Raw genomic sequence first — 18,357 nt, forward strand, 5'->3', positions numbered from 1 at the left:
TTCTCAAGAGAAATAGAAAACATGTATTTCCCTCTCCATTCAGCAGTGTACCCAAGTCATGTTTCCTCACACTTTCTCTTTTTATTAAAACCCAAGACTAAAAAGCTAGTAGAATTCTAGACAAAAGAGAAGTACATTTAATGTATGAATTGAGAAAAGGAGTTAGTATGGTGCTGGTCAGCAGATTATTTTTCTTTCTCAGATATGGGGGCTATGAATGGAGCAGTCCAAGGAAAAAAGAGGTCATGCCAATAAGAATGATCACATTTTTCTAAAAATAATCAATTTGAAAACATGGTATAGCTTTGGTGCTTGTCATAATATAAAGCTTTTGTTGTGAGTGTCAGAAATGTTCAAAGAAAGAACAATAACATGGAAAGGATAATAAAACTGAGATTTTATTCTGGATATTATAGCAGTTTTAACAATGGCCCAACTATGTTGGGGAAATAAATTAAGAATTACATTGCCTCACCATAACCTCAAAATGGCTTTAGGGCATAGATAAAAATGTAAACGTGCATAGCATTCATTAGTAATTCATTAGGGAGTGGAGATATCTTTAGAGAAATTAATGATATTGAATTTCATCATGTGGGTCTAGTTAACCAAATGTTACTGATGTCACTTTTGATTCCTTCACAGAGGATTCCAGAGTCTTGATTTATTGACTAAGACATTCCTATTACAATTTGTTTGTCTAGCAAAGTAGATAATTCCCTTCAAGACCAGTTCACAAGAAATAACTTTTAGGCTATGTTTGTTTTGTTTTGTTTTGTGTTAGTGTTTTTGAAACCATTCCTTGCTATTTGTATGATATAGGACTCTTTATTATTTTGGTAAATCAAAAGGTCTGCCAGAATGCACACACACACACACACACACATACATACAAATATATATGTGTCTCTCTCTATATATATATGCACACATATATGTTTTCTATATATATATATGAAGAAAAATTTGCTTAGAAAAGATAGGTTTTCTGGAGTTATGTATTTATTTTACAGGTTTTACCAGTTTGGGACACCTCAAATATTACACCAAACCTATCTATATATGTTCTTCTAGTTTTCTAATAAATTTTAACTTTTTTTATTACATGATATTATGCACCTTTCATATATAAAAGGTTCTATAATAATTATTTTATTGTCTCCATTATAATTATAAGATAAGATTAGACTTGTTTTCTTATTTTAAAAATATGATAATTATAAATCAATAAAGTGAGCAAATACATATTTATCTTAAAGGGAACCACTGAAGCAAGGTACTTAATCATATGAGCTCTGCAGTCAGGCTACTTGGCTTAAAATCTTAGCTTCACACTCATTTGCTGTAATGTATTGAACAAGTCACTTTGTATTTCTAAACGTTTGTTTCCTCAATTATACAATAAAGATGATGCATGTTAAATGGGAAGATTAATGTAAAATTCTTACAAACCAGTTGAACATAGCAAGCAATCGATAAATCATGTCTGGTTTAAAAAATAACTATAAAGATACAATTGAGTTTACTCACAATTTAATTAAACAAAAATTAAAATAATAATGAATTGTAGTTTTCCACCTATCCACTGGGCAGCAACCTAGAAGACTGAGAAGTGTGCTGGGAGGAAACCATCGTACATTGTTGGTAAGAGTATGAGGGGGTGGGTATAGCTCAAGTGGCTCAAGTGGTAGAGCACCTGCTTGGCATGCATGAGGTCCTGGGTTCAATCCCCAAAACCTCCTCCAAGGATAAATAAATAAACAAATCTAATTACCTACTCCCACCAAAAAAAAAAAAAAAAAAAGGAAAAAAGTATAAATTGGTTGAATGCAATATAATTCATTCTGCACAAACAGCAGAAAATAATTTATTGAGAGTTTACTGGATATCTCACTAAATTGCTGAAAATGTTGAGAGTAGTTTAAAGGCAACTCAAAATCAGAACCGTGAGCAGAACATGCCATGGATTTACCCTCACAAGGACATCACTGCTCAGATCTCTGAGCACTGGATTCAGCTGCCTCCACATTAGGGACACTAGACATTTCATCTCTGTTCGAATTGTGACAGCACTGCCAACCAAACTGGATGGGCATAATGTTGTCCTGTAGCCTGCCTGTTGCTATGACTTCCATTTTTTCAGTATTCCCTGCCTTTTTGCTTTCCTCATTCCTACTTCAAAGCCAGGATAGATCACAAAGCCTCATTCTAGTCTCATGGGAAGCTCAAAAGTGAACATTGATTTCCTTGAATGGGAGTTTCATTAAGTTGCACCAAACATTGACTATCATCCTCGCCTCGGCAAATTTGCTTATCTTTAAGCAACAGAGACCAGACAGGCCAAGAAGAAAGGAGAAGCCTAGGGCTTTAGTGGTATCATAGGGCTAGAACACAACTGTGAAGTTCAGGGTTTCAGAGAAAAGCTAAAGCTGAGGGGTCCAGGTTCGGAAGAAGAGAAAAGAGAACAAGAAGGTAGCTCAATATTCTATACCTCTTATCTCTCAAGGCATTTTCTTTTTCTTTTCTTTTATTTTCTCTTTTTATTTGCAGGGACCAAGAGACAGGAAGGCAAACATAAACATGAAGCTAAGAGTCCTGAAAACTAAGCAGAGTCTTTTTTGTCTTACAGTATTTGAGTTTTAAAAGATAGAGTACAGGGCATGCCTAGATGGGTAACTAGTAAATATTCCAGGTTTGTTGTTGAGTTCCCTAAAAAGCTATGTAATTCAAAAACAAAAAAAAAAGAACAAAACATTCAGACCTATAAAGTCTGAATCCCAGACTCGAGTACACATATTACAATTGTCAGATGAAAATGAAGTCCTTTCTAGAGGAAGATAAAAGCTACATGTCTAATTTTTTTTTCTTATACAGTGACTACTATTACATCTAAAACTACCAGACACATCTAAATACAGTACTAAATTATTTAAAACCAACACAAAAATTCAACATACCATCCACATATGATTAAGACTTTGGGGTTAAAACGTTAAGACAACTGTTACTAATTATACCTAACAAGATGAAACTTTTGTAGAAGAATTCAAGCAGAGGAAATAATAATTTGGATAATTGAAAAATAAGAAAATAAAATAGAGTAATTACTAACTCAGTAAATGGTTTTAACAGCAGAGTGAATGAGCAAAAAGAATCAGTAAATTATAATAAAAGGTCAGTACAATCTGAAGGGAAAATGAATGGATTGAAAAAAAGAGCATAAGAAACATTTGAGACCCAAATGAAAGTGTCAGTTATCCTAACTGAAGTATTGGGAGAGAAGACAGAGTGGAGTGAGTCAGGGCAAAGGGAAGAAAGTTATCCAGGATTCACTAGTACCTACAACCCCAAATAGGATGAATACCAAGAAAACCATGCCTAGGAAAATCATTTTAAATTACTAAAAAAATCAGAAGATAACATCTGGAAAGCAGCCAGAGAAAAAATAACTTTACCTTCAAATGGACAATAAGTTTAACATATATTTTCACAAGAAACACCTGAAGTTATTATATCCTTGTTATATTTCATTTAGAATCAGCTTATTAGGTATGAATTACCATATACCTTAAGGTTTATTTATTTAAGGCAATACCATATGTATTTAAGGTAACATATCTTTTAGCAGTGTCTTGGTCTTGAGGTGCAATCCATTAATCCCTCTTCAGAAATAAATATGTTGTTAGCCCAGCTGATGCAGCTACTGCCTGCATCCAGCACTCAGCTGTCCTCCCTTATGATCACAAAGGTGATGACCCCATCCCTGATTGGTCTTCACCCAGTGATTGCTCAGCGCATGAGTGGAAATACCCTGCTTTCTCATCCCATCTTGGCGCAGCTCTGCTGGGTCATCTCCTCTCAGTACTGCCTGCAGAGATGGCAGAGTGGTTCTGCTGAAATTGCCTTGAAGCTTGACTTCTTCCTCTGACTGATTCGCCCCTCTTCTTCCTCATCCACAGCCACTGACCCCAGGAGACCTTCTTAACAAACTTCCTCCTCTCTGCTTTCTGCTTCAGAGTCTACTGCTCAAAGAAACCATCCTGGGACAGGTAAGTTCCATGTTTTTTTCTTTCCTCTAATTGGGGCAGAACTTTATTCGGTTCATTTGAAATAAAGTTTGCATTATGTTTCCTCTCTCCAGCTATATATGATATTTGTGTAGAAACTGGAATAACATTTCTATAGCAAGGTGATAATGTTAAGTCAAAAAGGAATAAAAGAAAGTATTAGAGGAACAAAGATAAAAGCTGCAAATTGGAATCTGCTCACCTGTCTCAGCCTGGTGCAGGTGCACGTCATTTGGTGAAAAAGGAAAGGGAGTTGATGTTAGAGTATCTGCATGAACGCTTTCAGGAGCTTTGACTGTCACTGAGGAATGCTGTATTTGAACTTTTGAAAGTTCAGAAATAACAGGAGTAAAACCAGTGAATCACCAAGAAGTAGGAATTAATAAGGTCTATTGTGCAAAAACATGGTTTGTGAACCAGGCGTGCTCGAAACAACATGCAGTGAGGCTCAGAGGTATATGATTATAAAGCAGCTTATGAGGAGGCATGACTGTTCTTTCACAGTGATTGGTTATAATATTAGGACTTTCTTAAATGATACGAAATTGGTTAGTAGTTATATCACTTCTAGAAAACAGTTTTAAGTTTTGCTTATGATTTCTAAATGCACAAACAGAAAGTGACCCAGGTCAAGTTAATCTTGCAAAAGAAGCTAAATTAAGCTTTGCTTCTATGACTAAAGTGGTTTTATCTGCTCCAGGAATTTTTTTTTTAAGACTGGTCTCCATTTGTTTTTGATTTTAACATGCTACTGATGTCACAGGCATTGAGCAAGTTAAGAAACACCTCTAAGTATTTTAGAATGTATTTACCTTTAATAGTGGTGCTGGCATGATTTTTTCTTCTTTAGTTAGCATTTGAGAAATACAATGTTAAATATTTTTTTCAGTGAATTATGTATTACTTGACTTTTAAATCTTTTTTTTGAGATATAATCCACATACCATACAATTCACACATTTGAAGCTTGCAATTCAATTTTTTTTAGTATATTCATAGGTATGTGCAACTACCTATATACAGTCAATTAGAAAACATTTTCATCTCCTCAAAAAGAAATGCCGTACCTTGTGACTAGCCTTTCATCCCTTCAACTTCTACACCCATCCCTAAACAATTACCTGTCTTTCACTATCTATACATTTTTCTGTTTTAGTCATTTTATGTGAATGCAATCATATAAAAGGTGGTATTTTTTGACTTAACTACTTTAACTTACCACATGTTCTCAAGATACATATTGAATGTATCAGTACTTCACTGCTTTAATGTCTGAATATTCTGTTGCATGGGCATGCCATAAGTTGTTGATTCATTCTGCCATTGATGGGTATATGAACTGTTTCCACCTTTTTGGTTATATGTAGAATACTATTATAAATATTCATGTACAAGTTTTTGTGTGGACAAAAGTATTCATTTCTCTTGGGTATATACATAGAAGTAGAATTAGTGGGTCATATGGAAACTCCACCTTTAATCATTAAAAAAACTACTAGAGAGTTTTTCAAAGTGGCTGGAATATTGTACATTCCCACCAGCAGCAAATCAATATTCCAGTTTCTCTGTTTTCTCACAAGCGCTTATTGTTATTTTCCTATAAGACTCTAACCATCCTAATGGGTAGAAAGTAGTATCTCATTGTGTTCTGGGTTTGTACTTCCATGATGACTGAGGATGTCAAACATCTTTTCATGTGCTTACTGGCCATTTGTATTCTTCATGGAAGAAATATCTACTCATATCTTTTGCTCTTCTTTCAATTGGGTTGTTTGTGTTTTTATTATTGATTTGTAAAAGTTCTTTATATATTCTAAATACAAGTCCCTTATCAGATGTATGACTTGCAAATACGTTTCCTATTCTGTTTTTACTTTTCACTTTCTTGATTGTATCTTTGAAGCAGTTACTTTTTAATATTGATCCAATTTTTTGTTGTTACTGTCCATGTTTTTGTGTCATTTCTAAGAATCCTTTGCCAAATCTAAGGTAAAATAGATTTGCCATTATGTTTTCTTTTAAGGGTTTTATAGCTTTAGCTTCTATGTTTAAGTCTGTGGTCAATTTTGACTTAATTTTTACCCCAGGTGTAAGGTAAGGGAACGATTTGATTTTTTGCAAGCAGCTATTAATCTGTCCCAACATCAGTTGTTGAAAAGAATCTTCTTTTCTCTTTGGATGGTCTTGGCATGTTGTAGAAAATTATTTGGCCATATGTTTGTTAGTGTTTTGGATTTTCAGTTCTATTTCACTGATTTTTATCTATGTTTCTATGACAGCACACTTTTTTGATTACCATTGCTTTGTAGTAAGCTTTGAAATGAGGAAGTGTGAAGTCATACACTGTGTTTTGTTTTTCAAGATTGTTTTGGATATTCTGGGTCCCTTATAATTTGACATGAATTTTAGAATCAGCTCATCCACTTCTATGATAAAGTCAGCAGACATTGTAATGAGGAATGTGTTAAACCTGTAGCTAAGTTTGGGAAGAATTGCCATTTTAACAAGGTTAAGTGTTTCAATCATAAGTGCAGATTGGTTTCCCAGTTATTTATATGTGGCTTAAATTCTGTCAATATTTTGGACTTTTTCAAATTATAAAAGTTTTTGCTTCCTTTGTTAAATGTGTACCTAGTGGGTTTTTTTTTTTTTTATGTTACTGTGAAAGGGATGTTTTTCTTAATTCCATTTTTAGAATATTCACTGCAATTCTGTAGAAAGATTATACAAATGTATAGAAAAATTATGCGAGATGATTATTTTTGCCTGATTAAATATTTTGTATGAGGCAGACAGACAAAGTCATCAGTATTTTGGGTAATGTATACCTTTTCTTGAGAAAAAGAATGAAACCAGAGTGGACAAAATAAGACTTTAAAGCTGGATGAGATACTGGTTAAAAATATCTTTACAGAGAAATATGAATTTAATGATTAGAAGATGCTTTGTGAAATGCATTAAATATATTTTCTACTTATTTCTTTGCTCATTCACGCAAAGTATTTAAATATTGACTAGATGGCATAATTGTAATGGTCACCAGGAATACAGTTGTGAGCCAGTTTCCTGCCCTCATGTCCACACGTGTTTAATTTTCTTTATCATTTACTAGATTATAAACTGTGTGAGGTCAGTGATTGTCTTGTTCACTCTTGCATAATAAGCACAACTAAGAATGAATGCTAATGCATAGGAGCAGCATGTAACCGTGATAAGGAGCTTTGGGTAAGAATTTACCTTGAATCTGAAAACTTAAGAATAAGTGTGGTAGGCAAGATAATGGGTCCCTAAAGATGTCTCACCCTAATCCTGGGACTCTATGTTCATGTCATCTTACATGGAAAAGGGAGTTTTCAGATATGATTAAGCAATTTGAAAGTGAAAGATTAGCCTGGACTATTGGGTGGGCCTAGCTCATTACAAAGGCTCTAAGAAGTAAAAGAGGGAAGCAGGTGATTCAGTGTCGGAATGAAGTGATGTGAAAAAGGCTGGAGCAGCCATTTCTGCGTTGATGATAGTGTGACAAGCTCAGGACTGCAGGCAGTCCCAGGAAGCTCCAAGGAGGCAGGGAAATGGATTCTGTCCCGCAGCCTTCAACAGCAGTGTAGCCCTGCCGACAGCATGAGTGTAACCCTACTAGACCCTTTTCAGACTTCTGCCATGCAGAGCCATAAATCAAAAATTTTGTATCATTTAAACCACTAGGTTATAGACAATTTTTTTTTTTGCAGTAGAAATAGAAAAGCAATACAATAAATAAGGGACAAGAAGGTCTTGCACTGGTAGGGAAGTTGTCATTTGTCAAAGAATACAGAGAAAGAACATGCCATATTCCAGTTGTAAAAGTAGTGAAAGACAGTTGGAGCATGTAATTTAAGTCAGGACAAGAAGTAAATTAAAAGCAGAAACTAGATTACAAAGAATATTGCAAATCTTGTAAGGAACCAAACATTTATTAAAGACAAGGAGAGCTTTTGAAAGAATTTAAAACAGGAGATAACTTGATCTGATTTTTGTTTGAGGAAGGTCATTCTGAATCCATTGTGGCTTCATAGTAGGCAGACTTAACATTGAGCTGTTATCATTCAGTCCACAAGTGTTAATGACCAAAACTAGGATAGTTGCTCTTGTCATAAATAGGATGAGAAAGATTAATGCAATAAGTGGGAGTTATAATTAACTAAATGGTGATAGACAGAGAAGTCAATGTTGATATCATGATTTCCTCCTTGGGTAAATGGGTGGGCAGTAGAATTGTTGAATGGTGTATTAATGCTGAATGAGTAGGTTTAGGAGAACAGAAGTTCAATGATGGAAATATCAATTAATAGATTATTCCCAGTTGAAAAATCAGTTGGCTTTATGGTTCTGAATAACAGATGAAGATTCAGGGTTGAATACATATAAGGTAATTGAAGTGGTGAAGAATATGTTTGTATACTTTTCCCAAAAGACAGCAAAAAAGAGATGGATCTAGGACATTACCCTGGGAATGCTAACATTTAAGAGTTTTTTTTTTTTAAACATGAAACTTTAACCTGATTGTGTTACTTTTGCTCTGCTGCATTGCAGGCTGCGGAGTTGGAGCATGGAATATAAACCATGCTTCCATATTAATAGGTCAAATTGTTTACATACTTTGAAACTGTTTCCCTATTTTCCATTGGGTATAATAGTTTCAAATTTGAAGCTTGTGTAAGGAAAAAATAGGATATAGTATTGTAATGCCTAGCAAAATGACCAAGTTATAAAATGAATGAGAGATATAGTGACCATTTTGTTATGGTCACTAAACAGTGGCTGTTATTTGATCACTTATTAATAATTTCTAATATGATTTAATATATTTCATTGATACATTAAATGCAATTTTCTTGTTCTTAGATAATGAAATGGCAAAATCCTATGTAAAAAAAGTTTGACTCAGTGGTTCCATAACACCTAATGTACAAACTATGGAAAAAGTATTCTATAAAAATAGAAACATGAGCAATAAATAACTCAACATCTATCCATTGTTAGAATAAATTAATATTTTATATTGGTTTTGGCTCAGGACATGTTCAAATGAATGCAATACTTGAGATTAAACAAAGCATTTTGAAATTTGTTATTAAAAACACTGTAATTGATGAAGGAGCTAAAGAAAGCAAGCCTAACATGGCAGGATTCTTCCTCTGCTCCTTGTGTTGGTGTGTGCTTGTTAAACGTGTAATTATCACACCTTCTCTAAAGGGTATTGGAGGTTACAAAGTGTAAATATATTAGCGTTTCTTCTCCCCAAATATCAAAGTTTCAAAACTCTCGTATAACCATTTACCAATGATTGTAGTCCAGGAGTCTGGTAACTCCCTGTTCCCTGAGTTACTGTTAAAATTTTTGTTAGACTGCAGTTCATAATTGAACTACTATGTATCCTTGTTTGTTTTCAGTTAAATTGTAAGACCTTTGGCTGTATCAGTTATGCTTTATAATTGTATTATCTTTTAGAGTAGTAAGAACAATGCTAGGTACATAATTGATAGGTTTTGATTGATGAAGAAGTAAGCATAATCTCAGTTATTTTATTTGACCACTTACATAGATATATTGACCTATTTTTTCCTTTTCTCATTTGATATATTCAGTTTTGCAATAGTTGTATGAAGCAGAGATTATAACAGCATTTAAAATCACCAGGAGTGTTTCACAAGAAAAGTAGCAAAGAAAAAAAAAAAAAAAACCAAAACAAAAACAAAACCCTGTAAAAAACAGCATTGGAATAAATGTATTAATAACCAAGCAAATTAAAGTCTATAAGAACTGATGAGTTGTATGGAACTAAAATTTATAGTGAATATACATATGCACACACACACATACACACACACACATCCTTCCACGCATGCTCTTAAACCTTCACACACACTTGAACACACATACATGTATTTTTTTATCCTACTTGGCATCCAAGTGGAGACAAAGAATTGAAACCTTGATCAACATTTATACATATATATATGTATATATTTACATTTTTTCTTAAATTGGTTGCTATACAAGTTGGCAATTAAAATTTGTTCCCATAGACTCTTTCAAACTATAGAATATCTTCAGATCTAGAATTGTTAGTTAAGAAATAATTTTTATGAGGCCCAGAAAAATATTCCTTGCAGTAAATTCAGGAGTATAAATAGTGCTTTCTATTACTGTAATTTTTTTTATTAAAAATGCATACTATATTCATCAGCCTAGGCTGCTATAACAAAATACTGCAGACCAGCTGTAAAATATGTCCAAAAGGAAAGGAAATACCAACACCTGGATGCGAAAACAGTCTACAAATATGCAAAGTAAATGAGCAATTCATAAAATAAATTGACAGAATAATATGTTGGGTAATAAAATACCAATAATTATTGAGAACCAAAATATTTGTCAGGAAAATTTAAAAAGAAAAAGAAATCCTTAATTTTTCCCCCTAATGTGTGGAAATTAACAGTTTAGCATGCTTTTAGCCCAGGGTGTCTCTGTTAGTAGTCAATTTTTCACTGAACATTTAAAAAAAAATCAAAGGAATTTCCAAGAGCTATTATGACTTCCGCTTAAAGATTAAAGTTGCTGTTTTCTCTAAGGCTGGTTGTTGTCTGTAACTTCGTCATCTCATATTGAAATGAAGACATTTTAGTTCTTGTCTTCATGTTTGCAATGTGGTGTGTAAGGTATTAGAGCATACTATTATTAAATTGTAGTTTTCCCATCCACACTATTCTTGTCTCTTCACTTTTGCTGTAATTTCTTACCTTGCATCTTGGATTTATATGTATTTGTATTTTTCTCAAGATGAAAGGAAGTTTTCCTCAGCAGGTGTGCAGTATTATTTTTGTTATGTCGCCAGTGTATTATAAAAATTGCTCACTTAATAAGGATTGACAGCACATACAGAGAACATGTTCTAGAAAATCAATTTCAAGGATCACTTTTCATTTATTATCTGATTGTAAAACAGTATAATGGTATTACGCATCCTGTCAGAATTAACGTAAGCAATTCAAATAGCTCAGGACAACTTTAAGCCTGTTCTTTACTCCTTAGTATGATGTTAAAAAGTAAAAATCGGCTGCTGTGAAAAGTGTCCAGTGTTCAAGCTTAAAGGTGAACTAGCATATTGCCACGTGTATGGTATTCTTATGCCAGAAGTACCTGAAAGTATGTGCATTTCCAATACTATCACCTTTTAAAACCCCACACTTGGATAGATTTGAATTAACCACACTCTTGAATTGGGGCGCTGAATGAAAGTTGTGTCTCTGAATGAAAATACTTAGGTTTAAAACTAATCTTAACCTGGGCCAATGATGGGCAGTTTTCTGACTGCCTTCTCTCTGACTTGAGAGAAAAACTAGGACAATGGAATCTCTTGGTGGTGAAGCTTTCTCATGTTAGTTTTTACACTTTGTGGGATGTAGTTTTCTATAAACCTTTCTTATCCTTCAGTCTGTTCACACTAATAGTGTTTTTAAACTATATCTTTTAAAGACCACTCACATTTGTGGTTTTTAAAATTCTGCACTCTTTGCAAGAAGTGCCAGTATTTCAGGGTGTAGGATTAAAGAGCGATGTTCTGTTGAAGGGGCTTCAAAAAATGTTATCATTAAATGATGTTAAACAATTTGAATCAAACTTCATAACCAAAATCTGAATTATACTACTAGATGGAGTTTTGGGTTTTGGGTTGGAGTGTTTGATACATGCTATAGAATTTCAGAGAAAATTACTTTATATGCTTACTGTAAATATCTGCAGGTGTTCACCTGCATACTTCAGTGGCTTTCTCTGAGTTATTATTAGGATCTGTAATAAAATTTAATTTTAACTTGTACTTAAAAAAGTGTCCTATACTAGGGATTAGAATAACACTTGCAAATCAGAGCATTACATTAATCTCAGAAAGGTAACATTAAACAAGATTTGTGAAACAGTGCAGGAACCTGTCGAGTTTACAGATAGGCAAGCTAAAGCTTATACTCTGGGATGACACTTGCCTTTAATTCATGGTTGTTTGAGTGACCACTGACCTCAGGATTGAAAAAGCAGTTTCATCTGGTCAGTCACAGTTATCAGCAGCTAACACATGGGCCATATATGTGCTAGTTTTTTTTTTTTTAACTTTTTTTGATTTATAATAATTTTACTATGTTGTGTCAAATTCCAGTGTAGAGCACAAGTTTTCAGTTATACATGAACATATATGTTTTGTCATATTTTTTTGTTTGTGAGCTACTATAAGAACTTGTATATATTTCCCTGTGCTATACAGTATAATCTTGTTTATCTATTCTACATTTTGAAATCCCTGTCTATCCCTTCCCACCTTTCGCCCCCTTTGCCAGCCACAAATTTGTATTCTATGTCTATGAGTCTGTTTCTGTTTTGTATTTACATTTTGTTGTTTGTTTGATTTAGAGTCTACAAGTGAGCGATCTCATATGGTATTTTTCTTTCTCTCTCTGTCTTAGTTCACTTAGAATGGCATTCTCCAGGAGCATCCATGTTGCTGCAAATGGTGTTATGTTGTTGGTTTTTATGGCTGAATAGTATTCCACTGTATAAACATACCACTTCTTTATCCAGTCATCTGTTGATGGATGTTTAGGCTGTTTCCATGTCTTGGCTATTGTAAATAGTGCTGCTGTGAACATTGGGGTGCAGGTGACATTTTGAAGTAGGGTTCCTTCTGGATATTTGCCCACGAGTGGGATTCCTGGGTCATAGGGTAAGTCTATTCCTAGTCTTTTGAGGAATCTCCATACTGTTTTCCACAGTGGCTGCACCAAACTGCATTCTCACCAGCAGTGTAGGAGGGTTCCCCTTTCTTCACAGCATCTCTAGCATTTGTCATTTGTGAATTTTTGAATGATGGCCATTCTGACTGGTATGAAGTGATACCTCATTGTAGTTTTGGGGGTTTTTTTATAATTATTTTATTTATTTATTTTTAACATTTTTTAATTGATTTATAATCATTTTACAATGTTGTGTCAAATTCCAGTGTAGAGCACAATTTTTCAGTTATACACCTCATTGTAGTTTTGATTTGCATTTCTCTGATAATTAGTGATACTGAGCATTTTTTCATGCGCCTATTGATCATTTGTATGTCTTGCTTGGAGAATTGCTTGTTTAGGTCTTTTGCCCATTTTTGGATTGGGTTGCTTGTTTTTTTCTTATTAAGTCATATGAAGTGCTTATATATTCTGGAGATCAAGCCTTTGTTGGTTTCATTTGCAAAAATTTTCTCCCATTCTGTAGGCTGTCTTTTTGTTTTACTTATGATTTCCTTTGCTGTGCAGAAGCTTGTAAGTTTCATCAGGTCCCATTTGTTTAGTCTTGCTTTTATTTCTATTGCTTGAGTAGACTGTTCTAGGAGAACATTTTTGAGATGAATGTCAGATAATGTTTTGCCTATATTTTCTTCTAGGGGGTTTATTGTTCTTGTCTTATGTTTAAGTCTTTGACCCATTTTGAGTTTATTTTTGTGTGTGGTGTAAGGGAGTGTTCGTATGTGTGCTATTGACAGGAACCAGTAACTCATACTAGTTCCCTTTTCCCCTAGAAATTGATTTAACCACACTCTATAGCATAGAACTTCAGGAAAGTAGATGTCAGTAGAACTCAACATATCTAGGATTCTTACTGGATAGTCATATATCTGTGTGATTATGCAAAAAAAAAAGTCAATACTGGCTAAGATGACAGGCAAGAATACCTCCATGTATTAAGAAACTCTCCTTAAATAACAGAACATATACAGGAAAGTGTAAGTGGAATTTAAGGTTAAAAGATGCTTTTTATAAGTCAGTCTAGTCCTGAAAATTTCATAGACCTATAAATCTTCAAAATTTTTGTGTTGAACTTAATCACTAATTTAAGGAGGCTTCTTAAATAATTGACTGAAGTAGGTGGAAACAGTCCCTTCCCCAAAGAGTGGATAGGCGATGGGATCCATTGAAATGGCAACTTACTTGGAAATCAACATCCTAGTGAAATGAGAAACAAATTCATACATGTTCTCTATTTTAATAAAACCCTTATTTTTATACTTATTTCATACAGTTAATGCTTAAGTAGCAATTCTAGGATTGTTTGTAGGGCAGGTTAACAATTCAGGTGTCTATTGTGTTTTCTTCACAGTTAGAAAACAGAGTCTGGAAAGAAAGTTAAAAGCTAGCTAATCTGTTTCCTATCAAGAGAGGGCAAAAGGGATTATAACCACCTGTGGCAAGTGCCTACCAGTTCATCTCTGCTTGAAATGACCTATCTTACAGATTTGCTGAGTTCCTCTCTCTCAGAGAGAAGGTTACTGATAACTTGAAGAATGTTGAGATTGTACCATGCCTAGAGTAGACTGAAGTAACATATCAGTTGATACATTGTAATGCAAATGAAAGACACATGAATTCTGGGCCAACATTTATCTGGGCATTCCTCCTCTAGTCAGTTCTTAATTGTTCTGTGTTCTATAATCCGAGGTACAGATTCAGTTCAATCTATTATCTTTGGCCAAGAATTTGTCAAAAAGCCAAAATGTCACATTAAATATCACTCAACCTTTAAAAGAACAAAATGAAAAATTGTAAGTATGTATTTTAAAACCATGGAAATCTTCCTATACTTGTCTTAGTCTACTTTCCTATCTTGTTTTGGGATAGATATTCCAAAATATTGATTTAGCAAAATAAAAAAATACTTATTTATTGATGCATAATTAGTATCTTCAGGAAAATAATATAGTGGATCATGTAACTTGGGACATTTATATTCAAACCATGAATTTCTGGGCATTTCTCATGTATAGTTTCAAGAAGAACATCAATTCCTGAAATTTATTTCCTCCAAAATCTTCTTTATATTTATCCATTTGAGATCATTAACAAGTCCTGTTTCTTATATCTATATCCATTAACAGGAAATGAAATATACATTGATACTAACTAACTGTGCCATCTTGTCAAAACTCTTTCATTGCTGTTCTTTTTTATTGTACAATTACCATATACTTAAGATGTTGAAGAGACACAGAACAGATTTAATGTGGTGTCTCCCTCTACAGAATCTTAACCAGCACACGGGCTTTTCTTGGGAAAAGGAGATACAAGATTGCAACCAGTAAGAAGCCATAAAAAAAAAGGACAAAGAATTTAACAAACATTAAGATTCCTCCACAAAGCATTTCATCTTTGTCAGAATTTAATTTAAAACATTTCTGACATTCAATTACTCACTGTAGACAGACTCTGAATCAGATCATCTGCTGCCAAAGCTAAATTATCAAATAGAGAGACATAAACCTGAGTGTTTTCTGCATAATGACAGCCCATAATGATAAAAAATTCTTCCTAAAGGCATCATGTACTGTAGATATTAAGAAAGAATCTAAGAAGGAAATGGAGACTTACACAAATATGTTCTCATACTCCTGAACATAGAAATACCTTGAGAAATACCACTGAAACTCTTAGATAGATTTTAATTGGATCTAAGCTTGATTTAGTAAATTTTACATCATTATTTTGCCAGTGTCATACATTTATTAACACCCTTGCAGATTGTCTTCTTATTTATTTGCATTTTATCTTGTTGACATGTTTTAATGAATATTCAAATTGATGGATTTAAATAGATGAACAACTGAATATAACAGTGCTGCCGCATACTCGAGGCAGCATTACCAGGCATCGAAGTGGAATCTCTGTTAACCACACGTGGCTTACACATATCACAGAGGACTCAAAAGTCACAGAGAAGTGTTTCCTGAATCACAATCAGATATTTTACTCATCCAGAGCCTTCCTTTTATATGTGTTTCATTCCCGCGGTCTAGCTGCCTATAACATTTAGGTACAAGATGGCACAGTCCTAATCTCTCAACGTTTGAAATCCTTTGGGCACTTGATTTCATTTTGAATTTCTTGGTTAGAGTTAGCCATCTGCAGATAAAATGCTAATTGGGGTGAGTTATGCAACTTGTTACATCCAGGGGAACCCTCGTAAAACTGTCAGCAGATTTTTTCATGAAAACTTTGCTGGCCAGAAAGGAGTGCTTCGGTAACCAGTTGCCACAAATGTGTGTCATAAGCAACACTGATATATTGTCTTACAGCTCCATGTTTCAGTTGTCCTCACTGTCTAAAATCAATGATTAGCTGCTTTAGAGTGTATCCATTTCCTTGCTCATTCAGGGTAGTGGCAGAATTTTGTTCCTTTTGGTCATATAACAGAAAACAGAATAGAAACCACTGAGTCTTACAGTTTAAAAGAGTGTACAATATGACATGTGATTTATCCTTCAATAGATGTATCAAAAGAAAGTTGCTCGGCTACTTACTTACATGTGCATAGTAATCCATTTTGGCAGGTACTTATGTTCCAAGGATCCTTTGGTGATGGAGTTACCACTCACGGCATTTGCTCCCTATATTAGCTTCATTGTCTAACTGCTCATGTAATCACTTAAAAGTGATAATTTTCACCTACAACTACAGCACTGCTCAGCCTAGTATATGACAGTGGTCATATGAGAATGACTGGCCACAGGAGCTCAAAAGACTGTGCTGCTTCCTGATCAGATGGTTAATGAAAGCCACTTAAAAGGATGTAATGGCCTCTCACCAGAGGAAATGCTAAAACTCCTAGAGGATACATAGTCAGAACACTTTTTTATATAAATCATAGCAATTTTTTTTTACCTGTTTCCTAAAGTGGAGGAAATAAAAACCAAAATAAATAAATGGGACCTAATTAAACTTATAAACTTTGCACAACAAAGGAAACAATGGATAAAATGAAAACCTACTGAATGGGAGAAAATATTTTTAAATGATATGACCTATAAGGGGATAATATCCAAAATGTATAAACAGCTCATACAACTCAACATCAAAAAAGCAAATAATCTGATTAAAATATGGGCAGAAAACCTGAATAGACATTTTTTCCAAAGAAGAGATTTGCATGTCCAACAGGCACATGAAAAGATGCTCAGAAGCATTAATCATTAGGGAAATGAAAATCAAAATACTGTGAGAAACCACTTCATACCTGTCAAAATGGCTATCATCAAAAAGAACACAAAAAACAAATGTTGGTGAGGATGTGGGGAAAAGGGAACCCTTGTACACTGTTGATGAGAATGTAAATGGGTGTAGGCACTATGGAAAACAGTATAGAGGTTTCTTAAAAAACTAAAAGCAAACCTACCATATGACCCAGCAGTTCTGCTTTTGGATATATATCTGAATAAAACAAAACAAAAAAAATTAAAAAGTTAATGCACCCCAATGTTCACAGCACTACTGTTTACAGTAGTCAAGACATGGAAGCAACCTAAGTGTCCATCAACAGGTGAATTGATAAAGTAGATGTTTAATGGCCAAAAACATGAATAATTTTTGCCATTTGCAACAATATGGATGGACTTAGACATTAAGTGAAATTAATTCAGAGAAAGACAAATACTATATGATATCACTTATGTGAAATCTAAAAAATAAAATTAGGGAATATAACAAAAAGAAGCTCAAAAATACAGAAAACAAACTAGTGGTTATCAGTGGGGAGAGGGAAGAAGGGAGGAACAAGATAGATGTAGGGGATTAAGAGGTACCAACTGTTATGTATAAAATAAAATATGAAGTTATATTGTACAACACAGGGAATGTAGCCAATATTTTATAATTGTGAACTTTTAGAAATCATGAATCACTATGTTGTACACCTGTAACTCATATTTTACAGCAACCATAGGTTTATTAAAAATGTGGAGGAAAAAAGCCTTGTTGTGATACTTTGCAAACTGAAGAGCTATAATTTATGTAAGGTATTGTGATGGTTAGAATGACAACAGTGGTGGTAATGAAAATAGTAAAATAGTATCTTAGAAGTAGAATGAACTGGAAACATCACCCTTGGGCTTCTATTTATGAAGGTAAAAAGAATGTAATTAGGCTGGCAGCTTAAAAATGGAAAAATGAGTCATGCCTTATAGGGATGTCATGAAGATATTATTGGCAGCTTGATCTCTCAAAAATCAATTTCTCTTCCTCCATTAAAGATTCAAGGAATAAATTGTACTATTGGCATACAATCCTGCATTGTATCTGATAAATCAGACACTATGAATTTATGCATTGTTATAAATCACACAAGAAAAAAAAAAAAAAAGCTTGATCATTCGAATGTTATGACCTAGTTATGTGACTTAAATTTTTCTTCGAGCAAAATACGGGTTTTAAAATACTACATGACTTTC

At 33.8% G+C, this 18,357-nt stretch overlaps 1 long non-coding RNA gene across 2 annotated transcripts in view; it reads left to right on the forward strand.

Moving 5' to 3' along the window:
- The window catches only part of LOC141577571 (uncharacterized), a 539,399-nt gene that overhangs the window by 103,308 nt on the left and 417,734 nt on the right, over positions 1 to 18,357 (forward strand). For both annotated transcript variants that reach the window (XR_012506837.1, XR_012506838.1), the window contains exon 2: positions 3,960 to 4,049. This is a non-coding gene — a long non-coding RNA (uncharacterized LOC141577571). The remainder of the gene's footprint in view (positions 1 to 3,959; positions 4,050 to 18,357) is intronic.

The sequence above is a fragment of the Camelus bactrianus genome, chromosome 4, assembly GCF_048773025.1.
Source record: "Camelus bactrianus isolate YW-2024 breed Bactrian camel chromosome 4, ASM4877302v1, whole genome shotgun sequence".
Lineage (NCBI taxonomy): Eukaryota > Metazoa > Chordata > Mammalia > Artiodactyla > Camelidae > Camelus > Camelus bactrianus.